At 36.1% G+C, this 7,938-nt stretch overlaps 1 pseudogene; it reads right to left on the bottom strand.

The window, feature by feature from the left end:
* Positions 1-728: 728 nt before the first annotated feature.
* Positions 729-1,881, bottom strand: LOC102006405 (annotated as a pseudogene).
* Between the last annotated feature and the right edge of the window lie 6,057 nt (positions 1,882-7,938).

Raw genomic sequence — 7,938 nt, 5'->3', positions numbered from 1 at the left:
CCCGGCTGGGTGATTTCCCAGTGCTGTTAATCACATTCATCCCTGGAGATAGCATCTCTCACTGTACAGGTTATATCACTAAGCATTTCTCATCATGTGTTCTATAAATCAGATGTAGACTTCTATTGTTTGATAGAACAGTAACAGAAACTGGAGGTTAAAATGAAAGAAACATATTTTTCCTGGCAGCATTCATAAGTAGTTTAACCAAAACACAATAGTCACAAATTTCTGCTTTTGAACACAGGACACAAACTAGAAAGATTCTTCTATCTAACATTTGCCCAAGTTTAAAGACATCAAAAGCCATACTGTCTTTATATTTTAAAATTTTTATATAGTGTATATTTTGGTATTTTCTACTAATGCATTCTCATATTACAAAGGCAATGTAGTGGAATTTTGATATTTGATATTTGAATTATCTGAACTATACATTTTTTAAATATGGATAACAACAACAAAAAGACAAGTTAAAATAACAAAAAATAATTGTCTTTTCTTACAGATGGACATTGAATTGGACTTAATTCATTTTTGTTGCTGTTGTTGTTGTTTGTTTTGTTTTGTTTTGTTTTTGTACCGGGAATTAAACTCAGGACCTTGCGCTTGCCAGGCAGGTGCTGTGCTGCTGAGCTCTATCATCAGCCTCTTGGTTTTCTTTTTAAAAGCCGCCAAAGACAAAAAGCACCTTAAAACCTAAGATGAATAAAAAACTCTTTCCTGAACTACTGGTCTCCAGCACCATTTTCTGTTTTCTGCTGTTTTGATGCAGGTTCTCCTTTGTCTGTTTCTTCTATTGCTCTTTGCACTTGTCCAGCTGCACAATTTTCATTACTTTCTTCATCACTATCAAATTTTGTTTTCTTGCCCTGAAACTGTGCTTTTCCTTTAGGAGATCCAGACTGGGCAGCTTTATTTCCTTTTCCTTTGAATCTGCGACCTTTTGACTTCCATTTGTTTAGAGATTCTTGTTGATTTTAAATGATTTTTTTCAAAGCTTCTTTTTCCACCCCTCCTTCCAGGACTTCCCATGTCACTTGTTTGTTCTTTAATTGCAGGCTGACATTATTTGCATCTTTGGGTTTATCCACTGCTTCCTTGGCTTTTTCTTAAATATAGTTATACCCTCTTTTGCTCCTGTGACAAAGTCTATCCATGATATTTCACCATGATTTGAGAAATCTTCTCTGCAGGTCTGATCATTTAAGTCACTTGAAAATTTTAGCATCCAATCTTTTCTTCTAGAGATTTCATTTCAGCATCTTCTGCTAACTTCTGTTTCTCTTCTTGCTCTTGTTTAGCTCTTTTAGCTCCCATTTTATTTTACTTTCTTCATTTGTCCTTGCAGAATAATCTTTAAAAAGTATTAGCCGGTTTGTGTCTTTATACTTCTGGTTCTGAGTTTCTACAAGCTTCATAGATTTGATACTATCAAACACAGCAAATATTGATCCCCTAAATACTTTGTGCAATGTTCTTCTCACCTGGATATTTAGTACTTGATCTTCATCTTCTAACCACTTTTTGATGTTGTCGAGGGTTGCATCCATTGAGAAGCTGTTAATATAAGCAGATCTGTGTTTTATATCATTTTTATACTCATCAGTCACTTCAGGGAGGGTTTTTTTGGACATCTTCTGGTTTTAGTTTCATCTTCACTGATTTCCATGAGTTCTGCTATAGATTTGCTCAGTGCTTCCACTATTACATTAAAATCTGTTATTAGGTGGTTGAGCCTGTTGAATTTTATCATTATTTTCAGAAGTACCCAGCTTTCATCTAATTTGATCAGTGCCTTTAAAAATTGTCTCATGGCAAATTGAAGTCTCCAAAATAGTACTCAATTTCATGACAGATTTTGGCTTCCAGAGCAGCCATTTTTCATTACCAGCATTTTAGCCATTGTGGCTAAACTTTAAGGCTGTGGTCCTTCTTGCATGCCATGAGTTCACTAACAGTGAAAGAGATTTTGTCACTTCTCAGCACTGCTGGCCTAACTAATGTGCTCCCATATTGTCTTTAATGCAAATAAGAGTTGATGAATTGTCATTCAAAAGTTATTGCCCTTGTTTTGCTTTTGATGGGCTTGATTGGAATATATTCAATGACACTTAGCAGAATACCTATCTTTAAAAGTTAAGAAATGGGTTTAAGTGAACCATCACTTTGTTGAACAATATTTTCAGGGCATTTTGTCAAATTAAAAAATATAAATTTAGCAGAAACTTATGATTATTTAGCAATGATAGTGAAGAAAAGGGATACAGAGGACTACAAATTCACTTATTCTCAGAATGATCTTGAAATTGAAAGAAAAGGTTTTATTTTTAAAAGGGTAACAAGGCAGGTAGATGGATCAGGACTCATGAGACCCGGAAAAGCGGCCCCAGGTGCATGGAATAATCAACGAGACCAGCAGCATAGAAGTGTCTGAAGCAGCAGTGAGGAGCCAGCAGCTGGGCTCTGGAGAGCTCCACCAACAGAAGACCAGTCCCAGTCTCAACATGCAGAGGCCAAGATCAGCTCCATACCCAGCACAAATCCCATGGCAAGCATGGCTGGAGTACACAGCACATTTCTGGAATCTGACATGGACACTATCACAGATTGATTTTTGAATGTTGACTTTGATTATTAAATCTAGAAGTCTGTTGGTGGAGTCCTTGGGGTCTTCTATATAGAGTATCATGTCATCTGAAAATAATGATAATTTCCTTTTTTTCCTTTCCTTTTTTCATTCCTTTTATTTCTATTTATTTCTATTTCTTGTCTAATTGCTCTGGCTAGTGTTTCCAGAACTATATTGAATAGAGTGCTGATAGTGGACATCTTTGCCTTGTTCCTGATTATAGAGTGAAAACTTTCAGTTTTTGAGCATTTAGTATGATGGTGGCTGTTGGTTTGTCATAGATGGCTTTTATCAGAGTGAGGTAAAGACCATCTATTCCAATTTTCTGTAGGGTTTTTGTCATGAATGACACCAGAGGTATTTTACTACTTTTATTCTCCTTTGTTTGTCTGATTGACTATCCCTTTCCTCTCTGACTGGAAGTCATCTTGTTTTATCTTGTATTTTGTGGTTATTTTTGGTTTTGGATTTTTCCTTTTGTCTCCTCTCTTTCTTGGGTCTACTTTTTTTTCTTTTCTTCCTTATCATTCTCCTTCTCTTTATTCCTTCTTTTTTTCCACTTTTTATGTTTCTTAACTATCTTTCTCATTTTCTTTTATTGATCCTCTTCCTCTCTTTCATCAACTATTTTTTGAATTTAGACTTTCAAGTGAGTAAACATTGTCCAACACTCATTCATGACAAAAACCCTACAGAAAATTGGAATAGATGGTCTTTACCTCACTCTGATAAAAGCCATCTATGACAAACCAATAGCCACCATCGTACAAAATGCTCAAAAACTGAGTTTTCACTCTATAATCAGGAACAAGGCAAAGATGTCCACTATCATCACTTTATTCAATATAGTTCTGGAAACATTAGCCAGAGCAATTAGATAAGAAATAGAAATAAATAGAAATAAAAGGAGTGAAAAAAGGAAAGGAAAAAATGAAATTATTATTATTTGCAGATGACATGATACTCTATATAGAAGACCCCAAGGACTCCACCAACAGACTTCTAGATTTAATAATCAAAGTCAGCACTCAAAAATCAATAGCATTCCTGTACACAAACAACAAACTCACTGAGAGAGAAATTAGGAAAACCACACCCTTCAAAATAGAATCCAAAAAATTAAATACTTAGGAATCAAATAAAGGAAGTAAAAGATCTATATATTGAAAATTATAGTATTCTGAAAAAGGAGATTGAAGAGGATATCAGATAATGGAAAGATATCCTTTGCTCATGGGTAGGAAGAACAATCATACTGAAAATTGTTATTCAGATTTAATCCAATCTTGATCAAAATACCATTAGCATACTTCACACAACTAGAGAAAATATTCCTAAAATTCATTTGGAACCAGAAAAGACCTAGAATAGAAAAGCAATTCTGGGCAACACAGGCAAAGCAAGGGTATCACAATCCCTGACTTAAAATTACACTACAAAGTTACTGTGAAAAAAATCAGCATGGTACTAGCAAAAAAACAACCCTGAGGATCAGTGGAACAGAATAGAAGATGCAGTCACAGACATACAACTACAAACGTACTCAGCCACCTTATCTTTGACAAAGGGGCCAAATGTGTTCACTGGAAGAAAGACAGCCTCTTTAATAAATGGTGCTGGAAAAACTGGCTCTGCATATGCCAAAGACTAAAACTTGACCCATGTCTATCATCATCCACTAAACTAAAGTCAAAATGAAGTGAAGATCTAAATATTAAAACAGAAACACTAAATCTAGTGGAAGAGAAAATAGGTAGAAATCTTGAAGACATAGGGGTAGGCAGAGAGTTCATGAATAAAACCCAAACAGCATGGGAAATACTCCAAAGAATCTTATTAAGATCTCATCTTATTAAAAAATTTTTGCACATCAAAAGAAATCACCAACAAAGTGAAGGCATCTGCACTTTGAAATTACTATCTATAGTAATAGTATTACTATTACTATCAGGGGTTTTTAGAGCCCCTGCCCCACGGCAGGTCTTCACTCTTCCTGTTGCTTTGTGTCACCTGTCTTCCTTCAAAAGCCTGGGGCACTTGGGTCTCAGTGGTTGAGAAAGTGAGTCTTTCCCATCTTTAGCTTCTATAGTAGAAAAGAGAGTCTGTCTTCCATAAAACCTGAAGGGGAAGAAGTCTCCAAAGACAGACAAGGACATACTGATGACAGGCAGACAAAAATCACTGTATATGTCCACAGTGGAAGACACTGAATCTTTAGCTTCTGGACTTTCTCCAGTGTTGGTTGCTTTTATCTTTTTTGGACTAAAATTAGAAGCTATGATGAGTCAAGAACCATGTTTAGATATGATTAAACATGGAAGCATGTTTAGACATGGCAAATATCTCGAGCACTTTTTAACAAATGTTGATTTATTGCATATTTCAGATAATGGCTCTTTAAATTTAAGGAGAAATTGTGTAATTTACCAATGAATTTGGTAAATTGTTTGAAATTCGCTTCAAAATTGAATTGAAAGTTATTAAGTGTGGAGGGAGTAAGAGATGTAGAAGTTAAAAGGCTCAAGGTGTGATATTTTACACTAATGATAAGAAAAGGGAAGAAAAAAAAGAAACAAGCTTGGCCATGTGCTAATAGGCACTGAAGCTGCATGATGGGTGAGGAACATTTATTAAATTTTTCATTCTAATTATTCACTGAGAGTGAAGAAGAAGAAATTATATAAAGTGATGTTTCTTCAGGAAGATAGTAATTTCAACTCTCAAGTTGTTTCCAAGGAAGAGTTTAACCTGATCCTCCCCAGAGGCTTCACCTTGTGGACTGTGATCTATGATCCCTTAGCTTCCCCTCGGCAAATGATGAGATGGACTTACCAGTTCCTACGTCTGGTTTTTCCTTAAGATTTTAAAAGTAAGTGTAGCTTTAGCTTCTAAAGGAATGAACTACTATGGATTGACTTTCTAACATTTAAATTTATACGATCAGTCTCAAATATTTGGTCAATATTCTCAAATCTTTCTATTTTTTAAAACTAGAATTTCCTCTGAACACAATATGTACAGAGTTCATAGTTTGCATTCATGTATTTTAGTGCCCATTCCAAGACCACCTAGGTAACTATTAATGTGTAAGTATTTTCCACGTAGAAAATAGTCAAGGTTTCTACTCTTTTCTCTACAGCAGTTCAAATATTGATACAGAAAGGTCAGTTTTTTCTTTGTCATGATCATTATCTCTCTAGTTTGGGGATTTTTATAATCTGCTGGAGAAATGAACATTCCGTCTACCCAATGCTGGCTTGAAATTTAACATACATTTTCCCTAGGAGAAAAATCTTTTAAACATGTCAAAGAAGGAAAACAATTGGTTCAATATTCTGTGTTTTCTTTGAAGAAAGAAGATGATTTAATTTGGGCAAGGATGAAGTTCATAAGTTTTGATTATTAAAAAATTCATCCATAGAAAGGTGAATAGGCTTTTAAATTTCAGTACTATTTCTTGGCTTTATTATTAATGTACTTTGCATTTGATTAAGAAAGGCTCAGGCAAGATCGGGAATACAGGAAATTGTGAAGTAATGTTGTCAGTGACTGAGGTGAATCTTCAAAACAGTACAATACTTTTTTTAAAAAAAAGCAGAAAGATAAATGATGTGCCAAAACAACTTGCAAAAAATGTCGCCATGGATGGTTGTCCATAATCTTGTACTCACAAACAAGTATTTCAAAAAGTTTCACCACACATCAGCTCCTTCGGAGGAAAAAGCCCCCCCCCCCGAAAATATGTGGCTGCCTTTGGGTGTGTAGATTTCCCGCTGCCACATAAAAGTCTGCACAGGGCAGAACTGGTGAGAGAATGGGAGATTCAAATGGGGAAGAAGAGGAGAGAAAATAGACATGTTGCAGGGTGGTAAAGGGACCGTGGGAAACATCTGCTACTGTATTAATTTCAAAATTTGTTGGGTTTTTTTTTTTTTTTTTGGTACTGGGAATCGAACTCAGGACCTCGCACTTGCCAGGCAGGTACTTGTGCCGCTGAGCTAAATCCCTGGCCCCGAAATTTGGTTTAAAGTGAATCTAAAAGCACGCTAACCAGTGTAAGTTGTGACAACAAAGAAATATTCAAGTGAGACAGGTGAGGAAATAGCTGAGCTAATCCCATCTCACCCTCCAAGGCAGGCAAAGATGGAATGGCAAAGAGGGTGAGCATTGGAATCAGAGCCACCTGGTGCCAGTACCTTCTGGCTGTAAAATCTTGCATTAGTTACTCAACATTTAAAAATCCTTGACTCACTTATCTATAAAATGGAAAGAGTAGCTTTGCCTACTGTATGTGCCTATTTTCCAGATGATATGTAATAGCACTTAGATTTGCTAAGTTGCTTGAAAGAATGCTAGGTCCTCAAGAAAGGATGGCTACTTTATTTCTGTTACTATTTCTGGCTGTACCCTGGCCTCTTACTGTTCCTTGAAATATGTTCCAGACATGTTTCTGCCTCTGGGCATTTGCACAATATGTTCTCTCTGCTTGTAATTTTTTCCCTCCAGATGTCCCTGTGGTTCATTCTGTTCGAACTTTGACGTCTTGTTTAAATGCCACTTAAGCATCCTGCTTAAAAATGCGAGCAGCTCCTCTTCCTTTCTTATTTGGAAACTTCTTATCCTACTTTTCTCCATAACAGTTGTCACTTTCTAATGCTGTGGATCACTCTCTTTGTCTGTCTCTTTCTCTTTCCATCTCTGGCGATTTTATTTTCTTCACACCAGAGTGTAAGTTTACAAGGGCAAGGATTTAAATCTGATTATTTTTATTGCTGTATGACTAGCATTTTCAACAAAGCCTAGCACATACAAGATACTTAATGTATTATTCTGAGGAAATAGTAACCCTGTCAAATAATGCTATTATCAAAGCACTGTAATAGTCCATCGACATTTCCTAGTCCGTTGGATTGAGGGACTTAATTTTCTTTCAAGATTGCTCTTACTCCCAGTACTCAGTAGGCTGAGGCAGCAGGATTACCATGAGTTAGAGGCCAGCCTGGGCTACATAAGTGAGTTTAAGGCCAGCCTGAACTACACAGTGACACCCTGTTTCAAAATAAATAAATAAATAAATAAATAAAGTATTCCTCTTTCTGTTCCTTTCTGCTTTATTGTCCTGTGTTTTATTGGAATTGAGCACCAAGTGTGTTCTTCATCCTCAAAATGGTCATGCTCCTCTCATTCCCTTGTAGAGTACATTTTTCAAAACCCCTCATTTACCTCCTTGACCCTGTGACCTGCTTTCCTGTGGTGACAGAAGTAAGTCCAGCCAAGTGGAAGTGATGTATTGGTCCACTGTACTG

This window comes from Chinchilla lanigera, unplaced genomic scaffold (genome assembly GCF_000276665.1).
Source record: "Chinchilla lanigera isolate Chin_1 unplaced genomic scaffold, ChiLan1.0 scaffold00048, whole genome shotgun sequence".
Classification (NCBI taxonomy): Eukaryota; Metazoa; Chordata; class Mammalia; order Rodentia; family Chinchillidae; genus Chinchilla; species Chinchilla lanigera.
This window is presented reverse-complemented; position numbering and strand designations above follow the sequence as displayed.